The sequence below is a fragment of the Phoxinus phoxinus genome (assembly GCF_949152265.1).
Source record: "Phoxinus phoxinus genome assembly, chromosome: 17".
Classification (NCBI taxonomy): Eukaryota; Metazoa; Chordata; class Actinopteri; order Cypriniformes; family Leuciscidae; genus Phoxinus; species Phoxinus phoxinus.
Genome location: NC_136892.1, coordinates 30,749,390 through 30,759,389, shown reverse-complemented (window position 1 = coordinate 30,759,389; position 10,000 = coordinate 30,749,390). Strand labels below are relative to the sequence as shown.

Below are 10,000 nucleotides of genomic sequence, written 5' to 3'. Positions count from 1 at the left end.
TTATGATTTCTCCATATGCAGTTTTCTTTTACACAATCACACTGATATCTTCATAGCTCAAGTTTTTATCAGTATATACGTGCAGTCAAATCGATTTATCACGATTAATCACATCTAACATGAAAGTGTAAATATATTTGTGTGTGTGTGTGTATTATATATATTTACAAACTTTCATGTTAGATGCAGTTAATCACAATTAATCGATTTGACAGCACTAAAAGTATTTATCATTAAATCGCATCCAACATAAAAGTTATGTGATATAAGTGATATATTTGTGTGTGTGTGTGTGTATGTGTGTAATATACAATAATAGTACTATGTATATATATATACATATACACATTATATATTTACAAACTTTTATGTTAGATGCGATTAATTGCGAGTTATCAATTTGACAGCACTATATTGTGTGTGTGTGTGTATTTATATATATATATAATGCAGCATGTACAGTATTATACATAAATATATTATTATTTTAAATATTATATGTATAAAGTAATGAGTTTAGTATTGATTATTAAGCATGATGGATTTAAAAAAATTAAATAAGTGTAGGCTATATTTGTCTAAAGAAAATAGTAGCGCTCACCCATGCAAAAAGTGCTGCCACAATGCTAGGGTAGTAATCAGTTGCTAGGGTGTTCAGGGTGGTTGCTATGATGGTCGCTAGGGTGTTCTCAGTGGTTGCTAAGGTGTGGCAAATCAGTCTCCAGGGTGGTTTGGGTTCAAATTTGAATTTTGTATAAATCTTTTGTTATTTGAAACCTTTCCTTGTCCAGCAGTTTAAAGTAACACTCCGCTTTTTTTGAAAATAGGCTCATTTTCCAACTCCCCTAGAGTTAAACAGTTTTACCGTTTTCAAATCCATTTTGCTGATCACTGGGTCTGGCCGTAGCCCGCGTTTGTATCTCCGTTGACCGTTGCGTAATAATCAAGGAACTGTGCAGCCGTCTGAAATGGCTGAAAATAGTCCCCAGCTCGGTAACTTCCAACGTGACCGGCACTAATGGCGCTTTTCCACTGCACAGTACCAGCTCGCCTTGGCTCGCCTCGCCTCGCCTCGCCTTTGTTTGGTTTTCCACTGTGTAAAAGTTGCACCTGTACCTGCTTCCAGGTACTTTTTTTTCGTATCACCTCCGGCGAGGTTCTAAGCGAGCTGAGGCGATACTAAAAACGTGACGTGACACACGGGAGACTGCTGATTGGTCAGCGAGAATCGTCACTATTCACTGCGCCATCATTGCACGCGCCAGACGGAGTATCCTGAATAACCCCGGCATTTTTAAATAGTTTTGCCAGAGATTGTGTGATATACCCATTACTAATATTATGTAAAACAGCATACACTCGATTTCCTCCATTGTCCTGTGTGTGTGGGTAGCGGGTGTGTGTCGCGTCGCTATGACGACCAGGTACTATTGTGGAAGTACTATATGCAATGGAAAACGGAGCGAAACGCGAGCCGAGCCGAGACGAGCTGAGACGAGCTGAGTCGAGTCGAGCTGGTTCTGTGCAGTGGAAAAGCGCCATAAGTGTGTAATATCATTGCGCTGCTGGTCCGGCAGCACAGATCCCTGATTATTACGCAGGAATGAGAGTTTAGTTCCTAGTCATATTGGCCTAGAAAATCACAAATTAAAATTTTCTGTCGGTCTTAGTACACGATGTAACTACAGAAGAGTTTTAAACAGGAAAAATATTTAAACTCTTTGGTCGTTTTTTTGAGAGAGATGCTAACGGTCTAATCAGATTCAATGATCTATGCTAAGCTATGCTAAAAGTGCTACAGCCAGACCCGGAGATCGGCTGAATGGATTCGAAACCGGTAAAACTGTTTAACTCTGGGGGAGCTGAAAAATGAGCCTATTTCCATAAAAAAAAGTGGTTTTCCTTTAAGATTTTTAAGCAGTGTCATTGTTTTCAGTATCTTTAATCAAACAGGGATGCGAGGTTTCAGATGTGTGAGCCTGATGGGAACAACAGGGTTATTATCGTTACCTACAACTATTAAAAACATGTTTAATAGTTCTTCAAATGACTTTTTTATAGATCTTCAGAACATAAATGACCATGATGCTCTCCGTAGTTTTTACCTAAAGTTATTGCAATAAAAGTTTGGTAACTTGGTATTTGCTGCCACTGCCATAAAAAAGAAAAATTAAACAAAGCGAAGCAGATACTATATTACTTCCATTATTTTGGTGATGTAAATCATCATTCCTCTGCTGTGACTTTACTGTATGAGTTTCTTTAACGGTAAGGAATAAATATAGGCTTAAACATTAATTTGTGTATAAGTCTTCGGCCAAACGTTACAACACACTGTTCCTGTGCAGATTGCAGAATCATGGGGTTTGTGGGAATCATATTTCTCAACATAACGGCTCAGACAGGATGATGACACACACACACACACACACACACACACACACAAACACCCTGAAGAGCTGAAAGCTTCATTACAGCTGCTGATGTTTTTTCAACATTTTCCTCTCAATCTCCCTTATAACCAAAACAAAACATGCTAACTATAATTTCCACTAAATACCATAGTGTTAAATCATAATAAATGAACATGACATCTCCTCCAAACAGTGTAAGTAGAAGCTTCAGAATATTTTTGTCTAGAATATTATTTTTATGATTGGTGGCTAGCGTGAATTAATAAACCAGTTTATTATATCGATTTTTGAAATTCTCTAAATCATGCAAATGATGCAGGACAAGCTACACACCGACATTTAATATATATGGAACTATAATAATGCTTGACTTAGAAAACACCACTAACTTTTTGGCAGAAATAGTCAAGAGTTGGAGATAAAACAGAACGTAAACATACTAAATTACTTAAAATACACACATTTATAATATACATAGGCTATATAGTATAATATTAAGTTACCTCTGTATCTTCTGGATGGACGGGTGAAATGTAAGAATCTAACCCAACGGGCTGGGTTGTTATAACCTAATAAACGTCAGGAATAACCCAAAAGAACGACCGACACTCTAAAAAATGCTGGGTTGTTTCATCCCAATTTTGGGTCAAATATGGACAAACCCAGCCGTTGGGTACATTTTTAAATAACATTTTTAACCCAACGTTTGGGTTTGTCCATATTTGACCCAAAATTGGGTTGAAACAACTCAGCATTTTAACCCAGCTACTAGATAACACAACCTTTTTTAGAGGATAGCAGGGTTGTTATGGTAAACTAAAACCATACAAAAACTTTAATTAAAATGAACTTTAACTAAAAAAAAATTTTTTTTTATTAAATAAATTATTAAGAAAATGATATCAGCTATATTTGCCAGCAGAATTTCTCATTTTCATTTACACTCTAAAAAATGCTGGGTTGTTTCAACCCAATTTTGGGTAAAATATGGACAAACCCAAATGTTGGTTTAAAAATGTAATGTAAAAATTTAACCCAAAGGCTGGGTTTGTCCATATTTTACCCAAAATTGGGTTGAAACAACCCAGCATTTTTTTAGAGTGTGGTTTAATTTTATGTAGTAAAATAACTTAAATAAAATTAATTTAAAAAAAACGAATAAAAATGACAAAAATATCTACAAATAAATGAAAATATGAATAAGTACTAATAGTATCCCAATGAATGATACTAAAATAATATGATGCCTCTGTGATTATCAGGTCCATGTTGAACATCACTGTTGTGTTTTAGGTGTGTTGTTCCTCTGTCCGTCCAGTAGGGGGTGTTACATCACACACCGTGTTCAGTGTTCTGATCCAGGGTCAGTTTATCTTCACCCAGTCACTGCCAGGACATGCTGTGAGCAAACACACCTCGACTGAAGCAGATCAGCCGTGTGTGTGTGTGTGAGTTGTGTCTGGAATTGAAAACACTTGTTATGTATAATATTTAGTGGAAACACTTTCATTCAAAAGTTTGGGGGGGAAGTAAGATTTACAAAAAGAAGAAGAAATGAATAGACTTTTATTCAGCAAGGACACGTTAAACTGACAGTGACAGTGAAGACATTTATAATGTTACAAAAGATTCTATTTTAAATAACGCTGTTCTTTTGAACATTCTATTCATCATAGAATCCTGAATAAATGTGTAAGTGTGTGTGGAGGGAAAGTTACAGTGACGTGGATATGAAGGTGATGATGTCATCATCACAGACTCTCTCTGTCCATTTAATGATAACCATAAAAGTATTAATTCGAGTATTTCATACATCTCTAGTTCAGATGTCATCCTTCACTGTGTTCAATCTGAGGAGAAACTGTGAGTGTGATCTCCGACTTCATCACGCGCTTCTCTTGTGTGTGTGTGTGTGTGTGTGTGTGAAGGATTGCTGACTCAGATATCGACCTGTTCTTTTCTTCACTCTCAGTGCAGAGACATTGATTCTCAGTCCCACACACACACACACACACACACACACACACACACACACACACACACACACACACACACACACACACACACACACACACACACACACACACACACACACACTAAAACCCTGCCCTGTCTGCTTCACTGTCCTGCAGGAATCATAGACACTGTCTGAGAGACACAGTTTTACCCGTGTGACTGAGCTCAGATCAGAGATGAATTTTGTGCACTACACACTTTTGAGTATAAAGTGAGACACTTTGCCAGTATTGGGACGTACAAACACATCCTGATATATACAGTTCGCACCTACATGTAATCTGGTGTAACCTCATCGGCACACAGTAAAAAAAAAACTTGGGTTATTTGTTTAACCCAACCGTTGGGTTACACATATTGGGTCAATATGTTGGGTTATTTGTTTAACCCAACCGTTGGGTTACACATATTGGGTCAATATGTTGGGTTATTTTCCAAAAATATTGGGTTAATAAATATTTTAAATCGTTGGGTAATTTCTAGAAATAATCCGACTGTTGGGTTAAATAGACATGTGCACATTTGTCATATTTATCATATATTGTCAATGATATGCTGCACTAATCTTAATGATGCATGCTACTTTAAAAGAGCACACTCTAAAAAATGCTGGGTTGTTTCAACCCAACTTTGGGTCAAATATGGACAAACCCAAATGTTGGGTTAAAAATGTAATTTAAAAAATGTAACCCAACGGTTGGGTTTGTTTGTCCATATTTGACCCAAAATTGTGTTGAAACAACCCAGCAGTGTAGGTCGTTCTATTGGGTTATTCCTGACGTTTATTGGGTTTATACTATTGGTATAAGCTTCACGGACATGTTTATGTTTATGTTTCTGCTTTGAGTTTCATGCCATGCCTTTGTTTCATGTTTGATCACGTTTTGGAATTAAAGCTGCACTTCAACTCTCACCAGCGATTCTGTTACAGATATTTAGGAGACAAGAGGAAAAAGAAAGTAGCGTACTTATTTCACAAATTGATTTTAATAAATGTAATAAAAAGTACTGTATTTTTTATTAATATTTAATTATTTATTTATAAAATTTAGATAGTGTGTGTGTATATATATTTATTTTATTTATTTATATATATATATTTATAGTTATTTTTATATTAACATGAAATTATCTATATGTATTAATTATTTTAATATGAATCTAATTATTATTATTATTATTTATAATGCGTATATATATAGTAAATACTAATTATTTACTACATTTATAAATGTAAAAAATATGTATTATATTTATATTTCTTGTATATATTTCTTTCTTTATATTTCTGTAAATATAGATTTTTATCTACATTTATTTTATGTTATTCTAATTTGTAGGCTAAATAATGCTTTTACTACATTTTCATGATCATTCAAATAGCCTACTTTAAATACAATTAAAATGATATATTATTAATTTCTTATTACACTTGTTTTACAAGAAGTCTGAATGTGCTTAGTCGTCATGAAAATAATGTCACACTACAAACAAAAAATGTATTTGAATAAAATATAAACCTTCTGAATCCTCTTGACTAAACGATCCATATACTCATACTCCAATAGTAAAGTGACTGTCTATTATGCTTTTTCTAGTGTGATAAAGATCTATTTTCAATCAGACTGTATTTGCAGATGTCCTCACATGTCGTGTGTGTGTACAGCCTGATCTCAACACATGAATAACACAATCGCTGAATCCTGACTCCAGCCACCGCAGGAACTCTGGATACACACACACAACCACTGAACGCTTGCCAAATAATGCAAATTAAACACTAAAACGAGCTGGTTAGTGAAGAAAGAGTCCTAATAGCTTCAGTACAGATGTTCATTGATCGAGTAATGTGTTCCCACACACACACTGTGGCCTTTTGCTCCGGGATGGAATGAGATTTTATGGATCATTGTGTTTTTCTAACTCGCACTGCAGGAGCACAAGGAACACACCCCGCGTTACACCCTGCGTTTGGACAGCTACACACAAAGGCTGTTTGTATAGTGTTTGTACCTTTGTGTGTGTGTGTGTGTGTGTGTGTGTACGGTAATGTGTGTTCGGCTCTTATCAGAGGAACACCTGCTCACTGCAAAAAGAGAGGAGAGAGAGAGAGGTTCCCTTTCCCCTCACTGCGGTCTAAATGTGTGTGTGCGTGTGTGTGTGTGTGTGTGTGTGTGTGAGAGAGAGCGAACTGAGGAGAGTTGCAGTGTGTTGCGCCCTCTAATGGTGAAGAATCAGACGGCAACCACAACTGCTGTTGTTTCATTGTGTGTGTGTGTGTGTGTGTGTGTGTGTGTGTGTGTGTGTGTGTGTGTGTGTGTGTGTGTGTGTGTGTGTGTGTGTGTGTGTGTGTGTGTGTGTGTGTGTGTGTGTGTGTGTGTGTGTGTGTGTGTGTGTGTGTGTGTGTCAACATCTAACATAAAACTGTGTATACACAAACATAAAATATATATGTACAAAGTGATGTTAGATGCGATTAATCGATTTGACAGCTATTTTTTATTTATATACACTTATGTATTTATATAATTTTTGTAAGCGTATTAATTCATTTATATGTACATTAGCATTTATACACATCAATTTATATATTTTATTTTGTAATTCTCATTAAAAAAATGAGATTGTATGTATCGATATGACTGTAATTTATTATTATTTAATTCATTATTATTATTATACTAAATAAAAATATGAATTATATTATTATATTTTATAGTATAACACGTATATTAAACAAAACAAGAAATATAGCTATTATAATATTTTACTGTAAAATAAAATTTTTATTTTATTTATTAATAATAAAAAATAATAATACTTTTATTGTACAATACAACTGTAAAATTACAATACTAATATTTGTGGGGGGTCTTAAAAAACACAGGAAACCTTTAAAGCTCTTTGCCGGTGTTAAGCACTTCTGAATGTACCATAGTACAGTTTCAAATGGCTGATAAGGCTTTCTGTTTCACATAATGTTTGACGTTTGAAGTAGAATACAGTGTGTACTGTGCAGTATACAGTAGGCTACACTAATTCTGAACAAAGCCAGGAGATATTTGCATAAAGAGGCGGGGCTACTCAGAATTCTCCTCAATCATTTACTGGGATTCCATTCCAAACACATACAGGCTTCAGTGCAGCAGTTTATTATGCTAAACTAATTTAGCACTTTATTAGTTAAGTATATAAGCAATAAGGTAGGAGAAGCTGTGCTGTATCGTGAATAAGTCAAAATGGTTACCACACTCAAAAGCCGAAAAATATGTATCTATGCAACTTTCATGAAGTAAAATCAATAAAAGCCTTCCTTCCGCTGGAAAAAATAGTCCCTGACTGTAAACAGCAACAGGAGTTACATACATTATTTCGCCTATAGATGGCGGCAAAGACTGTCTTTATGAGTGAGTCAGTCAGGAGAGAAGACTTTACATTGAAAGGACTCAAACTTGTGATCACGGAGAAGGAAGACGCAACTGACAGATGGGAAAGATATCGCAGCGGACATTCAAACGGATTTTTTTATAATGCATATAGGACTGACCTGATTCCTGAAGGAAAATGCTATGTCTACTAAATGCAGGTACACTCGCTTACTCGATCTCTCACAATACTTTACTATAGCTTCAATAAACAGCAATGAGAACAAACGTGTTTAAGTTGCTAAGAGTGGTTGCTAGGGGTGTTGTGTAGTGATACATAGAACCGTTGGGTGAAGCGGTCATAGCCGTGTTTTATCGTGAACAGCTATTGACCAATCAGAATCAAGGATTGGAGCTAACCGTTTTATAATATTGCTTTAAAAATGTGACTTTTGCAGATGATGATGAAGCAGAAATGAGAGGAAAACTGTTGTCAAATGAATTAGCCTGAATAACTGTAATGCTGCTTGTTCGCCAGCCACCCGGGAATGTTGTGACCTTCTGTGCGACAGGAGAAGCCAGCTCAGCGATTTCACCCTAACGGAATTACAATCATCATCCGCGTGAGTGCAATCTGTTCGCTCCGCTCGGATAAATCAGCCATGCATGACACACACACACACACACACACACACACACACACACACACACACACACACACACACACACACACACACACACAACCAAACTCAACATCGCAAGACAAGCACATTTAATGAAAAGATTTGTTTTTATATCCCATGATTTGATTTGAATTGTTTTGAGTGGTTGCCAGGGTGTTGCTATGCACTTGCTATAGTTGGTTTCCAAAATACTTGCTGTTGCTAAGCATGATCTATAATAATAGTGTTATTAAACGTCATAGTTATGAGCATTATTCAGTGTTTTTTGGTTCAGCACAGACTTCTCAAGATCCATTGCTGGCTTTATGTTCTTGAGTTAATTTATATTTTATATAAAACTCCTGTCGGGTTAAAATTGAGTTTTTTCTTTCTTTCTTCATTTCAAGAGGGCATGATGACTAACACACACACACACACACACACACACACACACACACACACACACACACACACACACTCTTGCCTCAGATAAAAATACCAATGTAGAGATGCCATCTTAGTGAAGTGTTTTTGCTGGCCATTACGAGCGTCTCCCGCTGTGTGTGTTTATCTGCTGTTGTGATGTGAATGTGTGTGTTCTCGTGTTCTTTAATGTCTGTCTGTCTTTAAACGACTCCTGAGCATTAATGGACCGGCTACAGAAGTGAAACCGCGAGATGGTAATGACCTGTTACACATCTATCGCAATGACAACAAACATCTCAGGCGGAGGGTGATGCTTTCAGCTCGGGTTATATTAGGCCATAAAACAGACAATCTGATTGGATGAAATCGATGATATGCACATGTTGAAGTCAATTTTGCTTTTCACAATATTTTGTTTTAAATTCATACTGTTAGTGTGTCCAATAACATAATGCATTATAGGTCAAATGTAATTGTTTAGGGCTTTGCAATACAATGGTATATTATTTGCCAACAATAAAACAATCAATTGGATCAAGATATGGCATATATTGCTTTGTTACATTCATCAGTTACAATAATTTATTATGATTAAAATGAAATGATTTTAGCTTGTTACTGTAACTGTCAGTGTGCCGGTAGCGGGACACTTGCTCTGCGTTTGCCTTTATCCCCATCACATATTTTAGTAATCATCATAAATTATATGATTTGAAAGCTTAAACACTCAGAATCCATCCTATAAAAACTGTTTTGAAATTGGACATTGTTTTATCATGTATATCACATGTTTTATCACAATATATACATTTTGAACACAATTTGGCTGTGACACAATAGGCCTTTGAAGGATACAGCCTCTGAACTGGCAAGTTAGCATTTACTGGATTAGCTAGTTAAAGCTAGCCAAGTTTCCTTTACTAAAAATCAGGGTTGTCAAAAGATTAATCGCGATTAATCGCATCCAAAATAAAAGTTTGTGTTTACATAATATATGTGTGTGTACTGTGTATAATTATTATGTATAAATACACACACAATTTGCATTTATATACTGTATATACATTTATATAATTATATTATATATAAATATTGTATATATATAAATCTAACCAAT

The 10,000-nt window shown here is 35.5% G+C and overlaps 1 long non-coding RNA gene across 2 annotated transcripts in view; it reads left to right on the top strand.

Moving 5' to 3' along the window:
- Window positions 1-7,742: 7,742 nt before the first annotated feature.
- LOC306984974 overlaps window positions 7,743-10,000 on the top strand; it is an 8,769-nt gene continuing 6,511 nt past the window's right edge. Inside the window, exons 1-2 of one of the 2 annotated variants that reach the window (XR_013794708.1) lie at window positions 7,743-8,016; window positions 8,334-8,418. This is a non-coding gene — a long non-coding RNA (uncharacterized lncRNA). Of the gene's footprint in view, window positions 8,017-8,282; window positions 8,419-10,000 lie in introns of those variants that run through there. The other variant, XR_013794709.1, reaches the window with a different exon arrangement.